The sequence below is a fragment of the Eubalaena glacialis genome, chromosome 2, assembly GCF_028564815.1.
Source record: "Eubalaena glacialis isolate mEubGla1 chromosome 2, mEubGla1.1.hap2.+ XY, whole genome shotgun sequence".
Taxonomy (NCBI): domain Eukaryota; kingdom Metazoa; phylum Chordata; class Mammalia; order Artiodactyla; family Balaenidae; genus Eubalaena; species Eubalaena glacialis.
This window is the reverse complement of record NC_083717.1, coordinates 151,575,399-151,597,339: the sequence shown is the minus strand read 5'-3', so window position 1 is coordinate 151,597,339 and position 21,941 is coordinate 151,575,399.

Below are 21,941 nucleotides of genomic sequence, written 5' to 3'. Positions count from 1 at the left end.
TTAGTGAATAATTCTGTGTGGCTGGCTTAAAGCCATCTAAAACTTCCCTTATAATTCGTGGGCATTGAATATGTTTATCTGAGAGTAAGAAAATGGAAGCCTGGGGTCGTTCTCTTTTATCTTCTCTCTTAGAGTTGTACATTTAAGCAGTTTACACTCAGCATATAGCAAAAAGCGGATTTGTCTAATTAACTCACATTTCACTGGGTGGGTATCTATTTATATTTCCACATATGCAAGTTTTTAGAGAAGAACACATGGAGTGGAGGTGGACAAGAACATTTTTTTCCTAAAGTATATTTTTAAGAATTAACAGAAATTAAAAGTAAAAGTACTCATCTGCATGTATCTCAGTTTAAACTTCTTGAGAGAGCTGATGCTTTTGTGTAACAGGTGAGGTCTTATGTTGATTTGGGTTCTTCCGGATTCTTAGTTTTGGATAGTGGATACTTCATATTTTTCCCTCTTCTGTGGGTTGTATCACTTTGTCCCACTGCTTTTGCTCAAGTAAAACACCCACAAGATACACCCCCCAGGGACTTCCCTGGTGGCGCAGTGGTTAGGAGTCCTCCTGCCAATGCAGGGGACATGGGTTAGAGACCCGGTCCGGGAAGATCCCACATGCCGCGGAGCAACTAAGCCCATGCGCCACAACTACTGAGCCTGCGCTCTAGAGCCTGCAAGCCACAACTACTGAAGCCTGCGTGCCACAACTGCTGAAGCCTGTGCGACTAGAGCCCGTGCTCCACAGCAAGAGAAGCCACAGCAATGAGAAGCCTGCGCACCACAACAAAGAGTAGCCCCCGCTCACCACAACTACAGAAAGCCCGCGTGCAGCAACAAAGACCAATGCAGCCAAAAATAAATAATAAAAAAAAAAGATACACCCCTCCCCCAGTCTTGATTCTGGTTCAAGTTTATTCCATATTTTCTTTTTTTTTTTTTTTATAAATTTATTTATTTATTTATCTATTTATGGCTGTGTTGGGTCTTCGTTTCTGTGCGAGGGCTTTCTCTAGTCGTGGCAAGCGGGGGCCATTCTTCATCGCGGTGCACGGGCCTCTCATTATCGCCGCCTCTCTTGTTGCGGAGCACAGGCTCCAGACGCGCAGGCTCAGTAGTCGTGGCTCACGGGCCTAGCCGCTCCGCGGCATGTGGGATCCTCCCGGACCGGGGCACGAACCCGTGTCCCCTGCATTGGCAGGCGGATTCCCAACCGCTGCGCCACCAGGGAAGCCCCTATTCCATATTTTCTGAGGATGCTCTTAGCTCATCTTTGTGGTAATAATTTTAGAAATTGGCTCCTTTTAACTTAAGAGGCAATGGACACTTAGATCCATAGGAAGCAGTTATTTCAAGTTCTACAGCGCTTAAGGTACTGGGGGACGTGTCCTTTGAGCTTTTCCTTGGAATTAGAGAACTCAGCCCTGGCTCTTTATTTTCATATTCCTTCTGGCTTGGAATTTTTGGTCAAATGTCTCTCTCTTGGCTAGAAGTAAACCATGGATCGAGGACTCAATTGTGTTGTCTTCATTTAAAGAAAATCATTTTAGTTTGCATGGGTTATGTCTCCATGGAAGGCTACGTGTGGAATTAGCAACATGACAAGGAAGAAAGAATAAAAGTTGCCGTTAAAAATATGTGAATTAGAGATGTCATTCTTCAATTATTTTCTTCACTTATCATAATGATACTTTTAAAAAACCATTCTTTGCTATTTCACTATTTGTAATTTTTTGTAATTTGTAATATCCATATTTTTCTCTGCCATTTATTTGTGGTCAGAAATATCAGTGCCTACAAGAAACTACCTATATATACAGTTGCTCATGATTTAAGACAGTCTTAAGTCACTAATACTTTCGATAGTTTTTTAAAGACATGGTTTAATCAAACTTGTGATATGTTGTCTTCAAATCATTGGCTATTTAATTAATCACAGAAATTTCTTGGTCTTCCACCAGCTTAGGGCACACACCTAGGATCTTCTTGTGCACACACAATTATACCCTCACAGATCAGAGACTCAGACATCCTTTCAGGGGACCAGCCTCAGAAACATGACTCCTAGTCATCTAGACAATAAGAGAATGATGTTTAAATCTAAAGTTCAAATTGTTGAATTCAGAGAAATGTAATGTCAAACAACCACAGAATATCCACTGCTGGGTAACCTAAAAGTGAGTCCAAGAGTTTTTTTAAGAACTTGAGACCAAAGGCATTGAGTTGTGAAGGGTTTCAATTAAAGCAACATTTGGGTTACTCAGACCCTGGAGTGGCACGAGCAGTGGGCAGAGAAAGGAAGAATGTGACCCACAGTTAAAACTCAGCACAGTACAGAGAATTCACAAAGGTAATGAAGAGAAGGGAAAGGCAGGTGATGATAAACTGTCTATTTTAGGTTTTGTGAACACCAAAAACAGAGAAATGACCAGAATATCTTTCTAAATACCAGGTTTGAGCTTTAAAAAAAAAAAAGTAATTTGCAATTAATCAAAATATATTGATTGCTTATCTTAATAGGATCGTTACTATTTTTTAGCTCATCAGTGTATCACTAGCAATGTGATATTTTTATACAGAATATTGCATATATGTTTTACATTGTGTACGTAGTGTTAGCATGTTATTCAGATGAACCTACTTGACCTTTCTATGACATACCAATAATGTCCCTTCTAAAGTTTAACATCCTTAACGGCAGGAGCCATTTAATATAACATGCCACCAAGTCAGCATCACACATTCATTAAATACCATTAGCTAAATAATTTCGGATTACTATGATTAGGTAGGCTTTCGAAGACACAAATAAGATTCTCCAAAATATGGGTATGTTGAATATGACTCTAGCCTAACAAATCTCATGCCTCCTCTTAGAGAAGACCAAAGAGTCTTAGCATTTTAAACTTACAATAATGCCACACTTCCCATTTTAAAAACATTTGTATATATATGTATATAACTAGGGTATTTTAAATTGATTTTGAAGCTAGACCCAATATAAATTATTTTTCATTTTTCTAAATGGATCATTTACTCTATGCAGCTAAATCAACTGGCTTTTTGACACTGTGTGTGTACACAGCTATCAAGAGGAGAATTTCCACTCTTACAAGTAGAAATTGTTATGCTAAAGATAAGCACATGCGAATTTTTTATGATATGATAAAAGCACAGTTCCCTATCAGGCATAGCTCTAAAGGCAGGTGTTATAGCTAATGTTTGGAAAAAAAAGGACAATATTATGAGCGATGTGTGTCCAACATGTTCTTGTATGTTTTAATGATTGATCTAGAATCTGAAAACAAGAGGCCATTCCATTTTAATGGTTAGTATTTGTTGAGTCCTAATCAAGGTCTAGGGACTGTTCTGAGATCTTTATAATGACCTTGTAACCCTATGAAATGCTATTATTGTTTATACCCTTTTTATAGATGAGGAAACTGAGATTCAGAGAGGTCAAGTAACATGCTCAAGGTCATGCAGCTGGTAAGTGGTGAAGCTGGATTCAAAACCAGGTAATCTGTCTCAAGTTTGTCTTAACCACACTACACTAGCCTTCTACATGTTCAATAGAGTTGCAAATATCAAGTTACCCCTAGGCTTACAGGGTTATTCCAGTGGGAAGCATCTGCCCAGGGAAACAGAGGAAATATAGAGTCAATAGGACCAGCAATAGACAGCAACTGTCATAAGACCCTAAACTCCTGGTTAGGAGTTTTAATCTAGACAGCCAGATGCATAGGATGTGAGACTTAGAGAGGAGTTAATAGTTCACCAAGTCTAATCCTTTTTTTTTTTTTAACATCTTTATTGGAGTATAATTGCTTTACAATGGTGTGTTAGTTTCTGCTTTACAACAAAGTGAATCAGTTATACATATACATATGTCCCCATATCTCTTCCCCCTTGCATATCCCTCCCTCCCACCCTCCCTATCCCACCCCTCTAGGTGGTCACAAAGCACCGAGCTGATCTCCCTGTACTATGAGGCTGCTTTCCACTAGCTATCTATTTTACGTTTGGTAGTGTATATATGTCCATGCCACTCTCTCACTTTGTCCCAGCTTACCCTTCCCCCTCCCCGTATCCTCAAGTCCATTCTCTAGTAGGTCTGCATCTTTATTCCCGCCTTGCCCCTAGGTTCTTCATGACCTTTTTTTTTTTTTTAGATTCCATATATATGTGTTAGCATACAGTATTTGTTTTTCTCTTTCTGACTTACTTCACTCTGTATGACAGTCTCTAGGTCCATCCACCTCACTACAAACAACTCAGTTTCATTCCTTTTTATGGCTGAGTAATATTCCATTGTATATATGTGCCACATCTTCTTTATCCATTCATCTGTTGATGGACACTTAGGTTGCTTCCATGTCCTGGCTATTGTAAATAGAGCTGCAATGAACATTTTGGTACATGACTCTTTTTGAATTATGGTTTTCTCAGGGTATATGCCCAGTATTTAATCATTAGAAAAATGCAAATCAAAACTACAATGAGATATCATCTCACACTGGTCAGAATGGCCATCATCAAAAAATCTACAGACAATAAATGCTGGGGAGGGTGTGGAGAAAAGGGAACCCTCTTGCACTGCTGGTGGGAATGTAAATTGATACAGCCACTATGGAGAACAGTATGGAGGTTCCTTAAAAAACTAAACATAGAACTACCATACGACCCAAGTCTAATCCTTTTATTTTACAAATTGGGAAACTGAGGCCCAGACAGGTGAAATGACTTACACTGTCAGAGACAAAACAAGAACGAGAACTCCCAGTTCTCTCAAGTCCCAAACTAGAGCTCTTCCCAGCATTCAGAGTCAATAGGCTACCTCAGGATTCTTTGGGAAAGAGCAAAATAGGCAGAAAGATATGTATGAAGATGATGCCTGCTCCTGCTGGTAGGCATAGGAATTGCTGGAATGTCTAAAGATGTGAAAGGAAGTGCCTATAGGATTGAACTGCTAACAGTTGATATGAACAATAGAGGGGAAAAAAAGACTTAAAATTCAGTTTTAAGGCAATGGTGAAATTGGGAAAGGAGACAAGGACAGAAAATAAAATTTTATATATTAACATACTTGCTTTTAATTGGAAACAGATCCCCAAGTGGAGATGCCCCATTGCCATTAAGGAATCAGGAAATGGAAAGGGAAAAAAGATCTGGACCAGAGATGCAGAGCTGAAAATCAGTGGAACACAAGAATTGGCATCAGGAGGTCCAACAAATCTTCACATGCACACCCAGGCACACACACACTAACCCACATAAACACATCCAGGTCTTCACCTTTTTTTCTTTTTTCACTTCTTGCTGAAAGACATCTTTTAGGGATGGGAAATATCACCTTTGTCCTAAGTGAGGTTCCCAATCACACTCATAAGAGTAAATCTGGTCTGGAAAAATCTTCATAACCCTCCCACTAGAACAGATAAAAAAATGGTACACGGCATGACAAAGCAGAAGGCAAGCTTTGGAGATGAATCATACATTTTCTTTTTCCATTTTGTAAGTTCTCATCGCCATTTTTCAAGGTCATATTTTTGGGTTAATGAGTGTTGCAAGAGATTTATTTAAGCAATGTTCTGGACTGGCATTCACAGAACCTTTAACTCTAAATCTGCTGCCACTAAATTAGATCTTGTTCAAATAAAGATGGTTAACTGCAGTACACATTTGTTCCCCGTGTTGTCTGTTTTAATTATTACAAAGCTTGTCAAGACAGACAACTGTGTGGCATTTTTTGCAAAAGATATACCTGAAATATAAAATGGTTAGATCAGGCCTGCATCCGTGTGTACATGGCTCCCTATCCCTACCATTCCCATGTTACTTTAGTGACAAAAGTTAGTGTTTTCAGAGGAGGAAAGTGGGTTGATCACCAAAGAAGGAGTTCTGTTTTTACTATGGGGAGAATGTAGTCTTAATTAGGTAAACAAAGAGGTTTTTCATTACATTGTAAACACATTTCACAAAAAGACTCATTTAAGTTTCTTTTTAAAGAAACTGGAAAATATTAAGAAAGTTAATTGGAGGGCACTCAAATGACAATTAACGAACAGGCACAATTATCTTCTAACTAGTGTGTGGCTTAGGGATGTTTTTATCTTTTACTTATGGCACTGTTTTAAAATGTGGGAATGTCAACCCAAGTAGAGGCAGGCACAGTATTAAACGACACATTTCTCTATTTATATTTAAATAACCATCTGCATGAAATTATGCACAAATCATAGAATAATTCCAAGCAGAAATTACAGTTTAGAAAAAAAGAAAAATCTGAGACATGGTGTGCTTTTCATATTAAATTGCCCATTTCCAGAACATCACATACATTTGCACAATGTAAAGATGCTGCCGTGCGGGCCAATACAAATTGCTCACAATGTTAATGAAGATGGATGGGGAAGGCTGAAAACATTCATTTACACGAAAGGGAGGAAAAGAGAGCAGCAGTGTTCACAATCTCTTCCTTAATTTTTTTGCCTTGATAATATCCAACCGAATGATGGTAACTTTAATAATAGAGCTCTTGGAAAGGTTTTGTGATAAATTTTCATTTTCAGAGTTGAATATGGCCTATTTTTTCCCATTTGGGGTGAAAATTGTGTGTGTGAAGTTTGGAGGCTTACTGCTAAGCTAGGAAAAGGAATCTTACTCTTTGAAGAATGATGAACAGGGTAGACTAACTACACAATTTAAATAAACTTTGAAATTGAAAAGAAAAAAAAAAAAACGCTTCCTCATCCTGAAATGACTTTCTTTCCAACTGAAAAAGAGCCAGGCCTCCCCACCCCCGAGCCCAGATAAACCATCCATCCTTCTCGAAGCTCCTTGGCCACAGGGCACCTATGGTTGAGTCTATGAAGAGTAGAACATGCTCTAGGATAGGAAATCTATTCTAGGACTACAGTACCAGGACTTCCCTCAGCCCATCACAGCCCATCACCTTTGCCTAGACTGTTAGAGGCTGGGGAATGGACACCCATGGAGTATCAGGAGGGGTGGGGTGCCCTTTACCAATCAGCGAAGGAAGGTGACCTGGGGAGGGTTTGAGTCTCACCATGGCTGCATCTCCACCATCCCCACCAACTCCCTCCCACCACCCCATATCTGGCATCCTTCCTCAGTCATCCAAGACTCCTTGACATCTCTGGTCCGCTCTTGGATAGTCCTTTGCTTTGAAGGTCGTACCTGCATTTTGCAATGTATCTCAGGAGGGTGAAATAAAGGCACAGAGCCACTCAATCAAACATACTAAAAGGTTGCCATTCCTCAGGCTCCAAGGTAATTCCTTCTCCTTGAATCCTCCTATTCAAGAACCCGTTTTGCTAATTTGTTTATTCATTTGTTCGATAAATATTTATTGAGGTCAATCCTATGCTAAATACTGGGAATACCACTGTGGACAAGAGAAGTACAATCCCTGTCATCCCAAATCTGACGGACCAACGATCGACATATGGCATTAAAGGTGAACATACAAGGGACTTGTAACCCAGACTAAGGAGGACTCCCTGGCAGAACGAACATCTAAGCTGAGGTGTGAATTGATTGAGCACCTATTTTGTGTAAGATCCTGTACTACACCCTGAGGGGTGAAAACAGCTACCAGTTAGTCTACCAGCTGGTAGGAAACGTGCAGATGATTACAAGCAGATATCATCAATGCCACCAAGGTGGAACAAGAAGCTCTCAGGGGGAGGCATCAACTCCAATTTGGAGGGGAGAGAAAACTTTGCAAACAAAATGGCATTTAAGGTTAAGTCTCACAGAATGACTGGACATGAATTCAGAAGTAGAATCAAAAGTCAGGAAGTCAAGGCAAAAGGATCTGAGCAAAGCTGCAGAGGTGAGAAATCCTGAGATACGTCGGAGGAACAGAAGTGGTTGTGCCTGGCTGGGCTGTGGGAGGAGCGAGAGCGCACGCGCTGAAGGACCTCGGAGAAATGGACCATGTCTTTGGAGGACTGGCTGAAGGAGACGATGGCAGGCACTGCCCTCTGAGTGGCGCTCCACTAGTCCTCCCTGCCTGGTGCCCCTGGAAGGGGAACGAGGCATGTGTGCCTGGGGAGCCCATGGGGCTTTGGCCCCTCTACCCCTGCAACAGAAGAGCAGCTGAGGGCTGGACCACTTGGGCCCTTCCCAAATCCTCTGCCCAGGAACCAAGGTTCCTCATTAAGCCCTGAGGCATGTGCTTAATTAGATCTCATTGCAGAAGAGCTTCAACGTGCATTGGGCACCCACTCTGTTCTAGCCTTTGTACGGAGAAGAGATACACATAGACCTAGATTTATAGGCTCCTTTAAATTAAGAGTTAGGACTGTTGTTACTCTAGCCATACCAAGATGCTTACAGTTTCCAAATACTACACTGTATTTTGGGCTTTCACATGTGTTGTTATTGTTATCCTGGGATGCCCCTCTCCACATCATACCTTTCACCCCTAAAGCTCCCACCCTCATTTTGCTCCCCACAATTCAACACCCATCTAAATCACCCTCTCCTTTGAGCAGCCTTCATCCTTAATCACCAGCCTGCCCACTCCCAGATTAGTTAGGTGCCTCTCCTCTGGGTTTCCCTTCTGTTCCAAAGCACCTTAATACTCCAGGTAGAAATGATTGATTTTTCTGGTCTGCTTCCCTTCGAGACTATGGATAGGTTAATACATCTTGCATTGCCATATCCGCAGCACTTAGTACATACAATACACAGTGTCTGATATAGGGTAGGCATTTGCCAAATATTGTTGAAAGGTTGAAGAAATACATCACTCCCTCACCTTCCTTGCTCTCTTTCTGCCTCTTAATTTGTATACTTTTTAATTTAATAAAGATTGAGAAAGGGGTTTCAAAATTCCCTACTGGCTACGTGAACTTCTCTACTTACAGCCTTTCTCCTTACTCCCTTTGTTTACAAGTCCAACCTCAGTCAGCCAGAATACCATGCTCCTAATGCAACCCCATTCTATTCAGCAATGCTGGACAGCACGCCTGAGAGAGTCTGAATATCACGTGTGTGATATTTCAGGGGGGAGTGGTAGGTTCAGGGAAAGAATTGGTGTTTATTGTTTGCCAAGCAGAAGATTTGAGCTCACATTTAAAAGATCACTAGGTGAAAAAGCCCCCAACGTGGAGCCTGGATCCCTTGGGGAATCTCTTTAATCCTGGAATCAGATGGAGATCCTGGGGCAAAGAATACTCTCCTTTGTTATTGTTTGTAAGTCGTGGGTGGGCAGTCGGGGTGCTGGAGAGAGAGCAAATGGATGGGGAAGAAGAAGCAAGTTGTCGGCTATTTCTTGTAGTGTAAGTGACAAGTATAGAAACACTAGCTGGGGAGATTATAGGACAGGATGTATCTATTGATTAAAACACCCAAAAAGCCTTCAAAGTGAAGTTAGGTATTTCAAGGGCAGAATTAACCACTTCTGGTGAATATGCTTTGACGATCCTCGTGGAATCGTTTCTGTTGGTGAGGAGGTCCATTCATGCACATTCTACTGTGTTCTGTGCTCTCCAAGCACTACAGACAATATACTAGAGGTCAGGACATCCCTGCTCTTACCCAAAGGACATGTCCCACAGGAGACTGAGTGGGTTCCTCCAGAAAGAAATCCAGTGTGGACAAACACCATTTTCCAGTTTTTACCAAAGCTTGATCTTCTAAAAAATAATAATGAGTGGTTGATCTTCTCCATCACGTGGGTCCTCAGTGGCCAATCAGAGGAGAGTGAAGTCAGCACTGCAAATCTAATCAGCACATCCCAGGACAGTGGGAGGGAGATGCATTTTAAGTAGAAGTGGGGCTGCAGAAAGGAGGCAACTCTGGCCTGGACCAGTTTCACAGCATCTGAAGACAAAATGGCTTGAGGCTTAGTCATTGTTTAAAAGCCATTCCTCAAATTCCTTGTTTACTGTCAGCACAGTGAGTTGTGGACTCTGTGACTTTAGCTGTTAATGGGACTAAACACTTATGCCAACAGATTAAGCCTTGCTGAAACATTAAGAAAATTGGCCCAGAGTTTGGATAGGTTGTTGTTTAGTGGCTGTTTCTTTTTTTCAGGGGTGGGGGGGTGACTGTCCCAAGACAATGGCTTTTTGATACCTGTGAAACAGTGGCAATTGGTGAGAGCCACTGGGTAGATTTTCTGCTACAGGAAAGAGATTGTTAAAAAAGCAAACATTTAATTTCAATCGTTTGGACTGACTACACAGAATGTAAATGAGATTTTCTGAAACTAAAACTGACACATACTTTGAGGCCCACCAAATGTCTTAAAAAGGTTTTTTTTTTTTTTTTCCTTTTTAAGTTATAATCAATTTCTAGGAGAAATGAAAAAAATCACTATTTCTTTCATTGCAAAAGGATCCTCCAGGCAGCTGGATGATATTGAAGGTGGGAAACTTTTCTTTGTTACACTTGAACCTTTTAAGATTTGTCAAACCTATTTCTTGTCATGCAGAAGAGGAGCAGTGCTTGCACAGTAAATGTATTAAACTTCAAAAATAGTTTTTCAAGTCTTTCAGACACCAAACCCCCTTCATGTAAATTCATATCTTTACTTGACATGTCTTCTTAAGCAAGAATTTTTTTTAAGGTGGCTTTTATAAATCTTCTTCCAAGAAAGAAGCGAGAACAATTAAATGTTCCATTTAGATTCCAGGTCTTAAACTTACAGTTTGGAAAGGACTTGACATTCAGAATTAGAACATTGTTCCATTCTTGCTGTAATCAGAAAAATATGTATATTAAAATCTTTCAGATTGAGACTTCAAGGGTCAAAATTGAATGCAAAGTTGATTTCGAGTTTGGAAATTAAAAGTTCATACCCTGTAACAATTATTCTTTGTGTATATACATCATGAAAATACACTACATTTGTTTTCTAGGAAGACGTAGACCGAATGATGAATGACTACGTTACTCATCTCTCTAACGCTTCCTTACATTTTCTTTCATGGCCAAGTTGTTTATTCCATATTTACTATCATGAGTCACAAATTTCTTTTTGCTAGTAACTTTTTCAATAGTCCTTAAAAGAGAGAAAATAAGGAAGGGAGGGAGGGAGAGAGAAGGGAAAGAAAAGGGAAAAGAAAAGAGAAGAAAAAGAATCTTCAGTGCTTTCTCTTCATTGCTCATATTCAGAGAGGTGCTGAGATGTCTGTGATTCTGATGTCTTTGGAAACTTCAAACTTGACTTTGATTAACCGTGCTAATAACCAGGGTGCTTCTTTTTAGTTTTACTCCTAATGTCACTTACCAGAGCTGTAAAGACATGCTCATAATATTTGCTTTTCATCTGAATGAAGAAGGCATCGCTAAGCAAAAAAAGTATTTAGCAGTGCATATAAGATTGAAGCGATGATAATCAGGGACCCTGGTAATTGAAGCTTCTGGGGAGGGGAAGAGAACCTTTCTTCTGGATCTTTCAGTCTGTTTAATAGGATAAAATTAGCTTGAGTGGTTTGGTGTTTGAAGAGGATATGATGTAATTGGAAGTGCCTCCTGGGTTTGCTGCTGGACAAAGCAATCAGGTGGAGACACGGGAGGGCATGGGAAGCTCTGAAGTACGAATCTCGGCTTCCGCCATCCTAATTAGCCTAAATTAGCTATGCCAGTTTTCTGCTTGCTTTTGAATTTCCCTGCTAATGCTTCTTTCAGGGCTGAGAGAAAAGAAATATGAAATGCCCATCAAGTTCCTATCTAACAGTCGAATGACTGAATCTAAAACTGGAGGGTCAGGCTTTATTGTTAAGGCCTTAAAAAGTGAGCCACTCCCAGGGAATATAAATGGGTGATGGGCACAAACCATAGGGACTGGTGGACGCTGCCCCTTGTTCTGTATAATGAAGAAGTTTACAAAGCATCTGTAGGAAATTGATTATTTCGAGAATTTTCCACATGTCACTTAGAGGCCTCACCTGAGAGCACTCCCGTTGACTATTTAACTTGAGGTGAACTAGGTAGGCCTTCTCACAGCAGACTCGTTTCTTCTCAGATTGAATTTCAAAGTGCAGACGCCAGAAGTGTTTTTGTGTGTGTGTGCATGCAAGCTACTGCCGGTTAAAATTTTTCACTTCTGACCCCAATTAGTCAACTTTGTGCAAAGAGCTTTGCAGCACACTCAAAGTAGTTTGTACAAATCTATTTTAATTGAAGTCGGTATTTGGGTAGGAATGATATCTCAATCTTAAAGTCACAGATTTTAATTTGGCCAATGAATAAAACAAAATATAATGGTATATATGCTAAATAATAAAAACAAATAGGAAATTATTTTATTAGCCATTGTCCATAGTCATCCAACAAAAGCACAGGGCTCTCCCTCAGTCCCTTACCTTTGGTCCTCATAGATAAACTTTCAGTTACTCCTACACAGGTCTTTGGGGTAAAATGCCATTTTTTTTTTTCCATTTTTTGGTAAACTCTGAATATCTAGAGCCAAATATTCAAGAGGAGTATTAGAAACACACACACACCATGTGCTTTGTTTAATTTATTTAATTTGCTATATCAAATGCATACTGAGCCCTGCAGTGTGGAAGTTTCTATTCTAGGCCTTTCCGGGGTGCCGAAAACCTCACTGGTATCTGTCAGTGTTTCTCTGTAGAAGATGGCTAATAACAGCATTTTCAAAAATTTCGGAGAAAGGCAAGAGAAAACAGAGGCTGGGTGGATTCAGGTTTTGGAGGGCCTGAAACATATACAATTTGGGAGCCTCTTTAGGAAAAAGAATATGCAATCACAAAGCATTGTTCCGTCCTCCCTCTGCCCTTGGAAGGCACCCATGCAGGTTGGTGTTCTAAAGCTCCACCTTCATTAGCTTCAGGGCAAATCTGCTCTGGCTAGGACAGCTGCCTTCAGATGTGTCTTTTCTGTCCTCTTTTCATACTCAGGAGCCCATCCAATTCCTTCCTCCGCTTTCTTTACAGAAATTATTTTGACCATTTATTAAAACAGTCTGTGAGGATGAACTTATTTGCAAAGCAGAGAGACACGGACGTATGGATACCAGGGGGAGACGGGGGAGGGGGGGTGATGAATTGGGAGATTGGCATTGACATATACACACTACTATGTATAAAATAGATAACTAACGAGAACCTACTGTATTGCACAGGGAACTCTACTCAATGCTCTGTGGTGACCTATATGGGAAAAAAATCCAAAAAAGAGGACATATATGTATATGTATAGCTGATTCACTTTGTTGTACAGCAGAAACTAATACAACATTGTAAAGCAACTATACTCCAATAAAAATTAATTTAAAAAAAAACCAACACTCTGTGAGACCTTCAGAGACACAAGCTTCGTGATTTCAAAATATTCACATTATGCAACTTGGCTTAGTAACTCAGAGAGTGACCAGGAACAATTGCGGACTACACAATAGACATGATTTGGTTTGTGTTTGCAATATTAGCAAACAGCTCATATGAAATTGGGCGGTGCCCAGCTATGAGAGATGTAGCGTTGTGCTTTGCAGTTCTCCACGGTGAAACGCTGCCCACACTTCCTGTTTGCTGGAGCTCCTCAGGCATTTCCAGGACCCCATCCATCCAGGCACTGGCTCTCAGCATAGGGAATGGAATCGTTGAAAGGTTTCAGTTGTGAAATTGTGTGTTTATAAAACGCACAGAAGCTGCGTGTTAAGATCACACATTGTTCTGAGTGACTCAGTAATTTTCAGGCTTCAGTTTAAGAGATGAAATTTTGTGCACCCTATGGTTATAAATGGAAAGTTGGGCAGTGCTGTGACTTTCTTATCAACCCATCTTGACTCAGTAGTTAGCAGTTTAGGACTTGGGTTTCTGTGACATAGCTCCTCCCAATCCCGCAGTGCAATATTTTCACTCCATGCATTCTTGATACAAAGCAACCGTAATGCTGGGCGGCTTCAAAAGGGGGCAGTGTGCAGTTTTCCATGCAGGCTTTGTGAAAATTTTTTATTGATTCACTTTGAATTCCAATTCTAATTACTGAGGTTGATGTATATCTTTTATGACACATCTTTTCATTTAAATTGTGTTTGGTCTTCACTTTTAGGAGTCCTAAGATAATGGCGTCCATTGGTTCAAGGATTTTTCTGATGCCTGATACAAATAACTGTGGACTTGTTATCTAGTTCACGTGCTGTTGTTTAAGCACCGATCTTAGGACAAACAAATTAACAGCAATAGTCACATAGCACTTCAAGGAGAACACCCGTGCATTCACTTATTCAACAGAATGCCTACATGTGTCAGGAACAGTTTTGGATGCTGGAAAATATAGAAGTGAACATACTAGAAATGGCCCTGCCTTCATGGGTTTCCAGACTAGCAAACCAAGTGAAGAAAAAATAAACAAGTCCATTTTATATAATGTTAAAGACCATAAAAAAAAATCAGGTAAAATCACAATGAGCTACTACTTCACACCTATTAGGATGGCTATAATTTTTTTTAAAGCAAGATTTATTATTCATTCTTTTTTTTTTTTTTTTGGCTGTGCCACATGGCTTATGGGATCTTAGTTCCCTGACCAGGGATTGAACCTGGGCCCTCGGCAGTGAAAGTGAGGCGTCCTAACCACTGGACCGCCAGGGAATTCCGTGGATGGCTATACTTTTTAAAAAATGGAAAGTAACAAGTGTTGGCAAGGATGTGGAGAAATTATAGCCCTCAGACATTACTGGTGAGAATACAAAATGGTGCAGCTGCAGTAGAAAACAATTTGATGGTTTCCCAAAGAGTTAAACATAAAACTAGCATATGATCCAGCAATTCCACACCTAGGTTTATACCCAAAAGCTTAAATAAATAATTGTACACCGTGTTCACAGCAACATTACTCACAATATCCACACGACGGAGACAACTCAAATCAGATGAATGGATAAACAAAATATGGTATATGCCTACAATGAAATATTATTCGGCCATAAAAAAGAATGACACTTTGATATATGCTACAACATGAATGGACCTAGAAAACATCATGCTTAGTAAAGTAAGCCAGACACAGAGGGGCAAACATTACATGCTTCCACTTATATGAGGTACCTACGATAGGTGAATTCATAGAGACACAAGGTAAAATAGAGGTTACCCGAAACTGGGGGGATAGAAGAGTAGAGGGAGTTATTGTAATGGGTACAGAGTTTATGTTGCTTAAAAATGTTTTGGGTGTAGATAGCACTGATGGCTGCACAACATTGTGACTATATTTAATGCCACCAAACTGTACACTTACAAATCATTAAATGATCAGTAGTATGCTATGTATATAGTACCACAATTTAAAAAAATAATCAGAGAGCTGTGGCAGAGAATGAGTGGAGTGGGGTGGAGGGGCCCTTGCTAAGCTATAGGTAGGGGCAAGGTTTTGAGGAAGAGAGAAGTGGGGTGTGCCTGGAGCAGGGTGTAGGAGGGACCACGTAGCCAGCAAAGTGTACAATTCAGTGCTCCTCACTTGCACAAGCCCCTTCGAGGATGCAGTACCTAATTTTATATTTGCAATTTTAATTCTTCGTAACGAAAGGACTTTCAATTGTACTAACTTCAGGCTCCGCAAAACCTGGATCTGCTCTTGGGAATAAATGATGTAAAAATGAGACCTGAACGTTAACATTAGTAGATGCTGGGTATCGTCATTTACATATTTTTGCTTGGGAAATTAAATTGATGTGTTTATTCACATACTCACTTATTATGTTATTCATTCACTTATGTAAGAAACATTTAAGAGGCTCCTAACATGCCTACCTGGTGCCAAGCTGCAGAGAAGATGCAAAGACTATGACCACAGCCCCCAGGTTCAAGATCTGGTGGAGAAAAAACACACCAAAACAATTACAATATAAGGTTTAAAAACATTTCTAAATATTGAGTCTGTTTCATCACCCCAGTGGATTGTAAGTTCTTGGAAGACAGGACATCATATTTTATAGCTACAAGGGACTTAAAAGGTCATTAAATGGAATGTCTCAATTTATATCCAATAAACTCTGGCTCAGAGAAACTAGATAAGCTGTCTAAGGCCAAGGAAATAACGTGTAAGACCCAAGACTAGAAGGCAGATGTGCCTGACCACTAGGGCTGGTGTTGTCCCACCATTCCACACTGCCATCCCTCCTTGGGTTCCTTCCATGTCTCCTTCATCCCTTTCATCATGTAAGTGTCTGAATCTAGTGTTCCAAACATGATGGGCATAGGATAAATGGGAATTTGATGATAACAGTCATGTGTATATATCATGAGTGCTCCAGACTGTCTACGTGGACAGCCTTCAGGATTGCAATCAGCATTCACTTAGCAACCACACTGCCCTGACTTGGATAAGATGTTTATTTTGAGTGGCTTGGAGGAGGCAGTTACGATAAGTTAAAGACTCCCAGGGTCGCCTGATCTCATTGCCAACACTGGACATACAACAGTTGCTGGCTCGTCTGTTAGCTGACTACTGTGCTTCTTGAACCCTTGGTTTTCTCATTACTAATGTGGAGGTTGTCATGAGAATTTTGTGAGATAATATAGGGTAAGCTCTTAGCACAGCGCTAGGCACACACTAAGGGCACAATCGATGTGAGGTTTTGTTATTAGTGTCATTATCATTAACGCTGACAAATTCTTATGAGTTTTTAAAGGATGTTTGTATTACAGTCAATTTTCTAAACCTAAGAAATTGAGTTTGGGAATTTATTTCTCTCAAATTTAAAAGGTATGTACAAATTGAAATATCATGCCAACTAATTAAGAAAATTTACAAATAAATATTGACTATCACCCTACCACCACTACCATTTAAAATCCACTCAAAATCATCACCTCCATTAGTCACCCAAAAAGTAGAGTAATTGAAAACTACATTCTCTAGCCCTCCTTGTGTAAATTGCTATTTGCCCCAGGCTGTTTTCAAGGCTGTAAACAGATGTTAAAGAACATTGACAAGAGACAGGATAATCAAAAAGCCTTGAAAATGATTAAGGTTTTGCAGTCAAGATAAGAATTTTGAGCAGTCTGCAATTCTATCTTCAACACTGACAAACTGGTTCATTTCCTTTTATGTGGACAAACAGTTATAACATTGCTCACTTCACTAATTTAAACTTTTACTCAACGAAAACCAAATATTTCTTGTCTTACATGTATTTTTCCCCTGAGAAATAATAGCTTTAGGTGTACAGAAGTTCTAAGATGGTGAACTTTATGGGAACATAAGGAAATGCTTGGCTTTATTTCTTGTTGAGAGGAGGAAAGTTATGCTGAATCATATTACCTTCCTCCTGTTTTTCCAACTGCTTGCTCTGCAAGTCAGTGTTTGCCCCTGGAGTAGAAGTGAAACTTGAGAAACATCACTGTCTCCATGCATTGGAGAAAAAGTTTGTGGAAATATTAACTGCATCTTGACTGGGCTTGAGGAGACAATTACAGGCACTATGCAAATCTATCTGACATATCTGTAGCTTTTCTTCTCTAAATGTTTTCAGACTTTTCCTTTATTCATTTAAAACCTGAGGTTCAATTTGCAGCACAGCGTCAATCTGGATGAATCTCTTTTGCAAAATTTGCAGGTATCTTCTTTTTTAAACATAAGAGTAAGGTGTGAGTTACCTGAACAATTACCAAATTTAGACAACCCAAGCTTACCCAAGCTTATTAAGTAAGTAATTGAGTAGAACCAGCCAATAAATGAAAATCAGGAGGCAGGAACAGTAAGGTAATGAAATGCAAATTTCTTTTTCATAAATTTCATTTTTCATTGTTCTTAGATGATTTACATCTAATTTGGAAATTGCTTCTGAAGATGACATGTAACTTAGGGTCAGTGGAGGTTTCCAACACATAAGATATAAATTCATGGTGATCCCTATTACATCATCCTGTTTCATATTCTTTACAGCATTTAACACCATCTGATTCCTTTTGGTTTATTTGTTGGTTGGTTAGTCGGTTGGTTTATTGTCTGTCTCCTCACACTAGAAAGGAAGTGCCATGAAAAACAAGAGCCTTGCCTATCTTCCTCACCCTTATGTCCCCTTGAGCACCTGGCTCACAGTGGGCCCTCCACAACTGTTTGCTGAGAGAATCACTGCCTGTGCTCAGTAGAGCCACGTATCTCAAATTATGCTCAAGAGGACCAGAGCTTGGGGATTCTAGAAGTAGAGCGAGGTGTGTTTCTTTGCTACAGTTGAAGAGTGAAGTTCTTCCTGCTTCTCCATTTCCAGAAAAACAAGATAGTTAATGTATAATGTTTCACGATTTAGAATTTTCTCTTTTAAATTTCTCATGCCTTAACTTTTTGCTATCTCTTATCTCTTTGCAATCAACATAATGATAAGCAATTAGCAAGCCAATATTTTCAGAAAAAATTGGGAATAGACAATAGCACTAAATTCAACAGGCTCTTAATATATTCGTGTATATATTTTACCACAATTTAAAAAATGGTTAAAATAAATAAATATATATATGTGTGTATTTATATACATATATAAATTTTTATAAAGCTCTGGAGATAGATGGTGGTGATAGTTGCATAGCAATATAAATGTACTTAACGACACTGAGCTATACACTTAAAAATTGTAAATTTTTTAATGCATATTTTACCACAATTGAAAAATGGTTTTAAAAATATACAGCCAGTGACTAGTGAGTACTCGAAATGTGGCTAGTGCAACTGAGGGACTGAATTTTTTATTTAATTTATTTTGAATTTATTTTGATTTAAATTTAAAGAGTCACATATGCCTACTGGCTACTGTATTAGACAGAACAGGGCTAAACACCTGGACCACTTCACTTAAATAATGCCATTAGAGAGCTAATTTTTAAAGTAATCATTTGGATGAGTTTTTCCCTTGTTTTTGGACATTTTATTTTAAATTGTCAAACTTACACAAAAGTAGGGAGAATAGTATAATGCATATCAATATGCTCATCACCTAGATTTAACAATTGTTAACATTTTACCATATTTGCCACAGAGATACTTGAGATTCAGCTACGCTAATGAGTTGAGATCAAAGCTATGGAACTGAGAAGGGCTCAGTCATACAAACATCTCTCTGGAGTCAAAACCAATTCCATTAGCCCTGCCCTTCCCTTTTGCTAGCTAGTTACACTTTTTTCCCCACAGTTTCTAGAGTAATTGTGCCAGAAATTACAAGTATGTAATGACAGTTATTTGTGAATATGATAATATTTATAACTTCTAAGTTGTCTCGGATTTGAGCTAGGATTGCTTTGCTATTAGATTGTGACTTCTTGTGGTACTCAGGTATTAATAGTAAAAAGTCACCAGCCACTGAGTGTGTGACACCTCCAATGAGACATAGGTGTCATTCAGCAAGTATGGCCAAGATGACAGGTTAATTGGTTTTCTGAAATTTATATTCACTTTTAATTGGGCTGGGAGGATGGCTATGAAATGATGATACCTATAAGCCGCTCTGACCAGTGCTTTCCATCATGATGATGCTGTGGTTATAAGTGTTCGTGTGATCATCAAGAGTAATGGGCTTCTGGCTTTGGTCTCCTTTTTTGGAGTTGTTCATTGTTGACATGGTTAGAAAGCTGGCTAATCACAAGTCAAAACTTGCCAAATTATTTACAGGAGGTAAGCCATAGAACATTAAAAGTGGTTTAGAGAAAAAGAAAAAAATTTGCTAAACTAAAATGGGGCAGGAAAAACCCCCCAATATTTCAATAAGGCATCTTGAAAATGCAACTCCAGAACCATAGGCAAACACACAGCTTGACCCAAGTATCTACAATGAGTCCTGACATTTTTTATATGGTGACTATGGTCCCACTCAAAGAGGGCAGATATAGTAGCATGAATAAACATGGGGCTCTAGCACCAAACCTCTTAGTTTCAAATCCTGGCTTTGCCACTTCCTGATTGTGGGCCTTGGCCAAATTACATAAACTTTCTATACCTCAGTTTTCTCATTAGTAAAATGGAATTGATAGTAGAATTAAATGAGATACTTAGCATAGTGTGTTGCACAAAATGTGTGTTCCATGTTAAGTTATGCAGCAAAACATGATAATATTCACATTTAAAGATAATAGCTCTTAAGGTACAGAAGCAACCCTAGTGTCCATTCCATCAACACATCAACAGATGAATGGATAAAGATGTGGTGCACATATATACACACACACACACACGGAATACTACCCAGCTGTAAAGAAGAATGAAATTTTACCATTTGCACAAACATGGATGGACTTGGAGGGCATTATGCTAAGTGAAATAAGTCTGACAGAGAAAGACAAATACTGTATGATATCACTTACATGTGGAATCTAAAAACTACAACAAACTAGTGAATAAAACAAAAAAGAAGCAGACTCACAGATATAGAGAACAAACTAGTGGTTACCAGTGGGGAGAGGAAAGAGCGGAGGGAGAAGATGGGGAGGGAGGATGTTTATTATGGGATTATATAAAATCATGTGTGTGAAACTTTTGAAAACTGTAAAGCACTATAGAATTTAAAGAATATTTCATTCAATAAAAAAAATTTAAAAAGAAGTCAATATATGAAAAAAATAAATGAGATACAAAAAAGAAGATAATAGCCCTTTGAGGAAAGTAATAAATAAGGGCAGTTGAGATTGTCTTTATAACCACAGTCCTCATGGTCTAAGGAAGCATCACATTCCAGGCGGCTGGATGTAGGAAGGAACAGGGAAAGGACAAAGGATATTTGTCAACTGTTTCTACAGTTTTCTAGAAGTTACGACATAATATATAATTCTGAAATCCAGAAAGATCTGAAAAATAAAACTTTTTTTATACGTTTTCAACAAAAACTCATGTGAAGGTAAAACTTGACCTGAGTTGACCTGAGACCACGATCTTTATTTATCCCACTTAGAGTAAACATTATGCTTTGCTGTAGTTGACGGTGAAGTGCTGCCCCCGACTTCAATGGACATATTCCATAATAAGCAGTACGTGAATCGTATCACCTTCAAAATCTGGAAAAATCTGAATTCGAAACCGTGTCTGGCCCCAGGAATTTGGGATAAGGAATTTTGGACCACTACTCTTATATTCCATTGGCCAGAACTTAGTGATGGGTCCACTATTAGCTGCAAGGGTGCCTGGGAAATGTAGCCTTTATTCTGGGCAGCCATGCACCCAACGAAAATTCTATTACTATGGAATAGAGAAGGTTGGACATCAGCACCCAGCCAGTAGTCTCTGACCCAGTCTCATTCTTTCCCTAAAGCTTTATCCTAAAGCACCCCCCAGAACCTCCTGAATAAGATCAGAATAAATAGGAATTATCCCTTCTTTGTAAGTAGCCTGGATTGACTTCAGATGACCCAGTTCTGTTTTCAAAATCTCCAGACATGGCTGGCTACTCATATTCCTACAGAATGCTACCTTGACTTCTTAGGCAAATCTACAGTTCATAATTCTTCCTCTTATAGAACTACCTCAATCTCACAGATGTTTCCCAGTCTTCTGGTAAATTCAGGACAAGACCTTTGGTTCCGACTGGCCAGGGTCTCTATGAGTTGGGACCCTCATATGGACTAACTGCCAATGTCTCTCCAACCTTTCCTGGTGGAAGAGGTGGGACATCTCCATAAGAATGTTCAAGAAACAACTTTCAAAAACGAACATCCAGATTCAAACATTATCTGTTTGAACTCATCAAACTCCATCAAATGCAAATTCTTCTCTCAAAAAAAAAAATTATTCAAATTCAACAAATTCAGCTGTGGCATAGAGATAGCATTGTGTTCCAGGAAGCATGGAGAATAAAAGATGAGTATTTTTCTCTGCTTATTGCAACTGGACACAAAAGGAGGAATTTGGGGTAAGTGTTGAAAGAAGAAAAACAATTTAAAATTAGATTTTATTTTCAACTCAGAGGCTAAAGAACATATTTTAAGAAAATGGATGTGGACAGTGTTTGGTAA